At 43.8% G+C, this 9,037-nt stretch overlaps 1 protein-coding gene across 1 annotated transcript in view; it reads left to right on the top strand.

The window, feature by feature from the left end:
* Positions 1-1,115: 1,115 nt before the first annotated feature.
* Positions 1,116-9,037, top strand: part of LOC144769317 (teneurin-2-like) — an 853,614-nt gene continuing 845,692 nt past the window's right edge. The window contains exon 1 of the mRNA XM_078653392.1: positions 1,116-1,497. The gene's annotated coding sequence lies outside the window, so the exon portion shown is untranslated. The remainder of the gene's footprint in view (positions 1,498-9,037) is intronic.

The raw sequence follows: 9,037 nt of genomic DNA, 5'->3' as shown, positions 1-9,037 counted from the left end.
TTACCATGCCTCAGTTACTCCAGTGTCAAAATCAGAAGGGCTTACGGCCCGAAAACCTGTGCCCCAGATGGATTGTCGATATCTGTTGCACCGTATAAAATCTAAAATTCAGGGGTAAGTAATTTATTGGATTTGACAAATACTTATTGTGACTTTCTGGGGAATAAAACACAGAAGTTTGTGTTTATTGTTTCAAAAAATGCATTTCCAAATAATTACTGGGCATTTCCACCATAAAATTTCGGCAGGGTTGACCTGCTAAAACGTAAAAATAGTTTGCGAATTTTAAACATAAATTGCAAACTTTACTGTACCCATGAATTGCTTGCGAGTGCAATAATCCAAGGTTTGCACTGGGATGGGATATTTGAGACACTCATATTCTGGCCATAACAAACAGGTTGGCTGTGAGCTATATTTAAAAGGCTGACGGGGAAACTTTCAACGAATTTTCTCCTGATGGAAAGTCCCCAGCATCCCCAACTACCCCAAAGTAACAAATGTAAATGTCATTCACACACGAAATATTTGCAAATATTGCATTCCGTCTACCTTGCCGATCCCTCTAACCGGCTTTACAATTTGATATTCCGTCCAAGCCAAGGTAAGCAAAACTTTGTCTTTTCATGTCTCCTTGAAACGGCAAGATTGCTTACTTCCCACTGAATTGGCACCGTACCCCTATAATTTCCAGTGTGTGTATGCCGCAGCTCTCCGCATATGGTTTTTTCTTCTCTCAGTGGGCCATGTTCCGGATTAACCCCCCACCTGCTGTAAAAATACACTGAACTGAAATTCCACTCGCCTATACTTTTAATCTCCCTGTCTTCATATGAATGAATTGCCTAGGCATGGGAATTGTTGTTGTTGCAAAAGACAGGTATGTGTGCGTACCGCAATACCACACCTGCACCCAGCAGGCGCTAAGAACAAAACAGGGAAGCAGCTGCACCCCCTGCGCCCCTAAATCAGGACCCAAGCAGGCAGCACACGCGTGTGCCCCCTCCTGCATGCGTTTGCCCTTGACAGGGGGCGGAGGCGAGCAGGCAGTCCCAGCAGCAGGTCCTGCAGACAGTGCTGCAGCGGCAGGCTGGGGCTGGCATCGGCGCTGCGTGTGTGCGGGAGTAGTGTGGCTGCAGCCCGAGGATTGGGTCGCCGTGCCTGCGCTCCGAAGCTGTTGATGGCTGGATGCAGAGGCTGCAGGTCGGAGCACTGAGCTGCTGCTGCTGCTCCCAGAGCCTGCTGGGTGGCTCGACGGTCTGAGGAGAACTGGAGACGAGGGCGAGCGTGTGGAAGAGGCGGATTTCTGAGGAGGAGGAGGGAGGAAAAAAAAGAGCCCGTGCAGAATTTGGTTTCTGTTGGAGGTGTGCGCGAAGCCACCTCCTTAGCCTCCCAACCTTTTTTTGGAAGTAGTGGAATTTTGTCGCAAACAGAAAGATGAAAACACCCGAAGTTCTCAGGGAGAAAGTGGTGTAGTGAAGCTCCTCGGACGTGCTGGTAATGCTCTTTTCAGTACTTATCTGCGTTGTATTGGCTGTACTGATTTGACTTCGCCTAACGCCCGCACAAGAACAACTATATGTATCTTCGTCTTTTCTGTTATTTTTAAATCTGTGAATGTCATACCTGCAGTTAAGTCACTGGGCGTATTTGCCTCCCGTTTTTTTCATTAATTCAGTGTCTTGACGTTTTACATAAAGTAGCCGCGTGCTTCTTTTGAAAGGCGTCGCAGGTAGTACTTTGAGAGTGACGGGGTGGGAAGCGCAGGAGCAAAGTGCTTTGCTTTGTCTGTGTCGAATTGATGTCTAAGCGTCAATACAAAATTATAGTGACAATTGCGTGAAATCTGTACGTGGCCCCTCTGACCTGGTGGTCAGGTTTGTAAGGGGGGTGGGGGGTGCTAATTTACCCACAGTGTTTTGACAGCAGATGAGTGAATTGCCGGGTGTGCGTGGTGCTAGTGGCCAGGCAGAGGAGGGAGTAGTCATCTCCCAGGTGCTTTAGATGCAGAATTAATGGGCTGTGCTCAGCACCTGTGGGGGTTGGTCAGGGTCATGAAGGGGGAGGGAGTACACCGTCCCCGGGTCTTTTGATAGCTGATGATGACTGACGGAAGGGGCAGTGTTCGGCTCCGGTGGGAGCGGCTTCACCTCCCCAGAGACAGCGATAATGCCCAGCACTCTCTGGACAGATAATAAAGCCGCGAGTGCTCTAATGCCCCTCTCGCTGTCATGTCCGCGGTGATTGAGCTGTTGTTAAATTGCATGTTATAATACATTTTGGAGCAGCCCGAGATTGGTGGCTGGCATGGCATGTTCTCTAATTGCTAAGACAATGCACACACCATTGGCCCACCCCGTTCCCCGGGGGCCCGGCTCAGATTTTCGCGTGGGATTGGCAGGTTGATGGGGATGTTTTCCTTTTCTTCTATCTCTCAGCCTGCTCATGAAAGCTGGTCAGGGAAATCGCAGAACGCTGCGTGAATTGAAAGTGAGTGGCAGCTGATAAACCTTTGCAGCCAGCGCTCCAGTTTGTGGGCGCTGGTACCAGTGGATGTGCCTCCCCAAACACATGGCTGTCTTGCGGGTCCCATGGTATTCACGGCATCTTTAGCCAGGCACAGTTTTATAGACAACACGTTGCATTCTGGGACGTGTATTTTTGCATATGTGTGTGTGTGTGTGTGTATGTATGTATGTATATATATATATATATATATATATATATATATATATATATATATATATATATATATATATATATTGGGCTCAGAGTTGAAATTGAATCTTAAAATATGCTGACGGCTGACAATCTTAAGATGGTTACAAGTGATACAACTGCCTCTGGGCTATTTAGCAGTAGCATTAAAGTGACCCTCCGTAGCTGTTGGTCCTGATATACCATGGTTAAATATGAATAATATTTAGTAGTGTTATGCTATTCAGCACAAACTATTAACTTTTTTGCATTTAAGTGTCATATATATATTAGCTAGATGGAACTACATTTATCTAACTTAGAAAGATGAACGCCTCAGAACAAATGCCTTGCCATTTCGACTTTCATCTAGGCACTTTGCTCAATTTCTCCTTCGAATACCGTTTCTAAATTCGAGTGTTTTGTAAATTGGCAAAGGGTACTTTTTTGTGCGTAGCATCAGCAGAGGACACCAGATGTCTGATCCCAACACGTGCACACTGAAAAGGAATTGTCAAGGAGAATTGAAGTGAAAATGTTTTAAATGCTTCTTATTCAGACTATTATGCAAATAGTTTTTGTGACTCGGTTCTCTTCCAAATCTTTCTCCTTTATTACCACCTTACGCACAACAAACTGCACTAGGAATTTGGAAGGCAAGGCAGCCAAGGTAAATACGAAGGCAACATAACCCGGCGAATTGATCGAGAAACAGTCGGCATGGTGATAGTTTTTCAGTCTTCACCCCAATCAGTCATGTACAGGACTTAGTCTCTCGGATGTCTTTGAAACGCCACATCAGTGCTCCTGTTGCTTTAAGAGTGAAACACCATATAAGGTTAATACGATGACGAGGATGTCGGAATGACCCAGCGGTTTGCATGTTTGCCCTAATCATATTCTATATGCTACTCATGTAGTTTTACAATGCGAGAATGACCCACCCCCACCTTCTAGGAGTAACAGCATCACGTGCGCAGACTTAAACGATGCGCCAAGCCATCCTGGGTTTTGCTGCAGCGTGCCTTCCTCCCATGGCCGGTTTCTGGGTCAATACAAGTAGTGGAGGGTCAATAAGATGACAAATTGGTTGCTGAGAGCAAGTCAATTCGCTTTACGGGTTTGAAATGTCCGTTAAGGGAGCGAACATCGATTAAGGCAAAGACGTACAATGTTGCCCACCCGCGGCGATGGCAGACAGGGGCCCGGCGGCATGTCTTTAGGCTGCTCTTACCGGCTCTACTGAGTTGTATACGACATTAAAATAGTGATAGGGGAAGGTGGGCAGTAAAACTTCACACATGCCCAAAATTTCATCTTTTCAAGAGCCGACGAGGAAACCTTGCAATCATACGTCCACGGGGGAGGCGCGTGTGAATTGAAGGCCACAGGTTTGCACCCAGGCCGGCCCACTTATCTGTGGTAGGACATTCTATTGAGCACCGTGAGTTCGATTATAAAAGCACGTGTTATCCGTGCCAGCACATCGTTCACTGTCATGTGCCCTATAAGTGTACCAGGTATCATTACATTCTAGTGCCAGTGTTTTTTAATCGTGGATTTAGGCTACCCAAGCACTTTGCACTACTGTGTACATGCAGAGCCCCATAACTATTTATCAAACTGTATTAACGCGAGCCAGCATTTTCAAAACAAGTCTAATTAAAATGCTGTTCTGAATTGCACGTTAAGCGTGCCAGTGCTGTTGGCACTGATTCCTCATGCAGGATCATATGCCACATGCAATTTGTCTCGTGAGTGGATTCCAGATTCTTTCAAAAGGCAATTCACAGTTGAGTCAGGTAGGATGAGCCCTTCCTTAGTTGACTGCAGTTAATCAAATATTCATTCATACTTTCTGCATACTGACACCCGACTGTGGTTGCAGAGTCTGCCATGGCTGTCGAATGGCAGGGTTGTAGAGGTCATTTGTTCTATCACTAAGCAATGATATCATGTAGTGCCAAACCATACACTGGAATGCTTTGGCTGCCAGTATATCTATACATTTTTCTTTTTTTTTAATCTGTGAAAAATTAACACGAGCAGGTTGGTTGCAAGATTGATTTGAGCATGGCAAATGTTTGATATATAAGCATTAAAAAAATGCCAATCGATACCAGTGCCTACAACAGATTCATTTACAGTAGACCAGAGTTTAGATCAATGTATTTGTAATTTTCACCTACAATGAAATGTCTAGTAATCACACATGCTACACTTGTTAACGCTTCGGGCCTTATTCCAAATATTCTGCTATTGATGCAGAATAAAACATATCTGGGACGTGAGTTTCAATTCTGCTCTATTACTAACATGATTGTAAATTAATGTCAACCATGCCTGTAATGCCACATTAACTACATAGGTCAAGTAAAATTATGAGCAGAATTCTGGTGTCCCCAACATGTTTTTTCCTATGTGGGAATGTCTGCGGGAATGGAGGAGTAAACATTTTTCTCAGGAGGGTTCAGAAATGTTTAAATACGCTTCTATATATATTAGAAATAATTTTGAAAGATGCTTGGAAGAGCTGAGTTTTATTTATATTATACAAATATACTAAAGATATCAAAGTGGGTTCAATCGATCAATTAATCCGGATTTGTAAAGCAGGATTTATCACCCCGTGGGGTATCCAGGCGTTGAGGTTCAGGTTGGTTTCATTTATGCAATACAGGTTTTGCAGTCCATAACGAGTGTGTTTATGAAGTGTGTATTTCTTCAAAATCTAAGTGGTAATTACAACCTACATTTTCATGCAAGATATCCGTAAATGCTAAGTGTCATGTTTGTTGTTTATTTAGAGAGGAGAGTCAACGTTGCTTCTTAGTGTGGCTGTGGCAGTGGTCTTATACTTTTTCTGGCATTTTTTAAGTGGATCTCCTACTTATGTTATGCAGTGTTTTATTTGCAGTCTTAATTATGGAAGAGGATTAATGAAACCTAGAATCAAACTTTTGTTTTGCTGTTGTTATTCTACATTTTCTGTTTCTTGTCTGGGGGTAGGGAACACCACATCATCAAGTGGCATCCTATATGTGTATCTTACCAACCTGGACTATGAGCTGGCACGCGGAATGCAGAGAATATTCTTACGTCAGCATAGAAAGTCTAAGATGTCTTCTAGTGAGGGTGAGATGTCAGGGTGAGGGGAAGAGTTGAAGGTTGAAGAGGAAAGCTATTCTGCCACTGAACGGGTATTCGTTATGTAGGTGTGCTGTTTCCAACAAACCTTTGAGTTAACCTTGTTGCTTGAAGTATCTGCATGCTACTTGACTCCTGGATGGCCTCCATAGATGTTCACGCAGCACTGGGGTCTGATGCAAGGGCTCATTGTGAGAGTAAGGAACTGATGATAATAATGACCTACCTTTGTTTGAGAACGTATTTTGAATTTGAGAGAGCGAGAGAGGCCTCTCTACAATAAAGAAGAAGGAAGGAATAGGCTGTTTCTTCGTAGATGAGCTGTATTGAGAGTGAGTGGATAAGGAGACTGAATCAGAAATAGGATGTCCTGCAATATTATTATTATTATTGATGATACAGGCCAAAGATGACTCCGGAGGAAAACAAGTAACGCAATGCCTGATCGAACGACTGACTTTGAATGGACTCAGTGGCAAGGCACTGGACTGGATAAAGAGCTTTCTCTCCGACCGCACCCAATGTGTCACCATGGGTGACCTTAGGTCGGATGAGGTTAAGATCACCAAGGGGGTTCCACAGGGCTCGTGTCTGAGCCCAACCCTTTTTAACACCTATTTGGCCTCCTTGGCAGACATAACAAGAGCCTTTGGTTTCTGTCCAGTGTCCTATGCTGATGATACTCAGCTGCTTTTTCCCTTTAAATCACTAACGCCGGAGGTTATACAATCTTTCTCCGAGGGGATGAAAGCAGTATCCCAGTGGATGTCTTCCAACTTTCTTCAGTGTAATGTTGGTAAGACTGAGGTGATGCTTTTCGGTGAGGCTAAGATCCAATGGTCTCCTGACTGGTGGCCACTAGACTTAGGTCCAGTTCCCGAACCTAAACAAATAATCAAGAACCTGGGGTACGGTTGGAGCCGGAGTTGACTATGAAACATCATGGCAATACCACAGTGGGATCCTGCTTTCACATGATAGGTCTCCTCCGTAGGATATTTCCATTCCTCCCGGACTCCATCAGAAGAACCTTGGCTCAGGCTTTAGTGATCAGCCAACTTGATTATTGTAATGGTCTTCTGGCGGGTGCAAATGAAGAGGTGCTAGACCGACTGCAAGTGGTGCAGAACACAGCAGCCAGGCTAGTCCGCAATGCTCCCCCCAGATCTCCATCTAAACCACTGTTGGATAAACTGCACTGGTTGTCCATACGTCAAAAGGGTGAGGTTTAAGACCTGTTGTACTATACATAAAGGTTTACATGATTTAGGACCGGCCTATTTGGCTAATAAATTTGTACCATATGTCCCTACACGCACACTAAGGTCAAGTGAGCAGTTGCTGCTGAGGGTACCCAAGATCAGCAGGACTAGACTGGGTGGTAGGGCTCTGTCAGTGGTGGGTCCTATCTTGTGGAACGCTCTCCCACTCCTATTGAGACAATGCTCCGACCATCTCCTTTTCAGGAAACAACTGAAAACTTTTCTGTTTAAACAAAATTAGCTGTATCTTTGCTTTTAAAATTATGTAATTGATTCATTTGTTTTTTTGGAAACTCAGTAAGATGTTCGGATATTTGCTTCCTGCTGTCTTGAGCGCGGAGATACTCCTCTGGGAGTTTATTCCAAGCGCTATACAAACCCGCAAATAAATGCTTCTCCCTGCCAATATCCATCAGTCCTTTTACATGAAGGAAGTGGTCCACAGAATCCTCGTAGGATTTTATAATATTGACACATTACCTGGCCATAGTTCTCCTTAATTGGGAGACAGTAGCTGCTCCAAAATACCAATAGTGCATTTCATGCCATGTTTCGGGACCAACCGTGTAAAGGAGGTAGATGTCTAGGCATCTCCTATGGTTGTTAAGCAGCAGTTGAAGGACTGTTAGTGCGGGTCAGTAACTGACTGAGGTACAACATTGCAAGATGACAAAACCTCTAAGACAACAACACAATTTTAATTTTCAGACTAAAAGGGCTGCTACTCTATTGTAATAATGTATTTCCCATGGTCATCTTCCAGGTACATGCAGGTAACATAGTGTAGGAGCAGAAATATATTCCTGGTTCCTTAAATATGGCATTGTATCACCATTCTAAGATTCTCCCCGAAATAGTTTAAAACCTTTTCTCCCACTTAATATATGCATATCTGATGGGATGTCACTTAGGCATTTTCTGAAGAACCATCAATTGTGTAAACCAGGTATTATGAGCCCTAAGAATATTTCAACAGGAGTTCATATTGGGTTTTGCCCCCTCTCCCAGATTTTCTGGAGGAGATGGCCCTGTGAGTCTCAGTAAATTGAACCTGCTGGTTCAGGGGTTTCAGACACTGATTGTAAAGATGCAAATGCACCCATGCCAGTGGAATACCTTGGTGTGTGAGTTGTGCCACACTCATTTTATTTAACCAGTGTAAAGGGATTGCAGGATCGTGGCCTACTTTGGAATGTGAGTCATTTAATCAAGTCCTCCAGGATCTGGGGTATCCGAGACCCCGTCATGGTGACACTGGGCTAGGTGATAGCCTCTTCCCAGAGCACCAATCACAATTCAACATTAATCATGCCTGTGTTAGGGTTTAATCATTTGATCAAACTATAGCTCTGTCAGTTGGCCATTTGTTGATACCCAAAGAGCCCCAGACATGCTGGTCTTTATAGATGTTCTCCTCTTTGATTATCTCATTGTCTCCTCGAAAGTGTTGCCGGTGTAGGGTGGAGTATGTATGCCTGAGCACAGATCTCCAGGTTTGTTTTCGATACATTCTACGCCTACCTGAACCCTAACAGATATTGCTTCTGCAGTGTCTATCAGTTTGTAATAAATGACAGCTACCTATGGCTTAGTATGCATTCAACCAAGAAGCACATACCAACGACTGTTTCTTTTTGCTAAACACTGTATTAGTCCAAAATAAAAATAAAAACAGTGCATGGTTTAAAAAAGTTTCTTGGACTAACTCAAAATACCATACTAAAGTGATGCAGTGCGATTAGCATTCAAGGTTCCACAGAAATTACATTAAAATAATAGCACAAATGCATTCATAATCTGAAACAAAGAGGGTGTTCCGAACACAGAAGAAAACATTTTAGCGTAGAAAAGACTACAAGTAATTTAACAGAAGATCAATAGTGAACGTAGCAGTTCTAGATGTACATACCTCAAGGCAACCCATCTGACGC

Source organism: Lissotriton helveticus, chromosome 7 (genome assembly GCF_964261635.1).
Source record: "Lissotriton helveticus chromosome 7, aLisHel1.1, whole genome shotgun sequence".
Lineage (NCBI taxonomy): Eukaryota > Metazoa > Chordata > Amphibia > Caudata > Salamandridae > Lissotriton > Lissotriton helveticus.
Note: the sequence above shows the minus strand (reverse complement) of the source record. Positions and strands in the feature narration are given on the sequence as shown.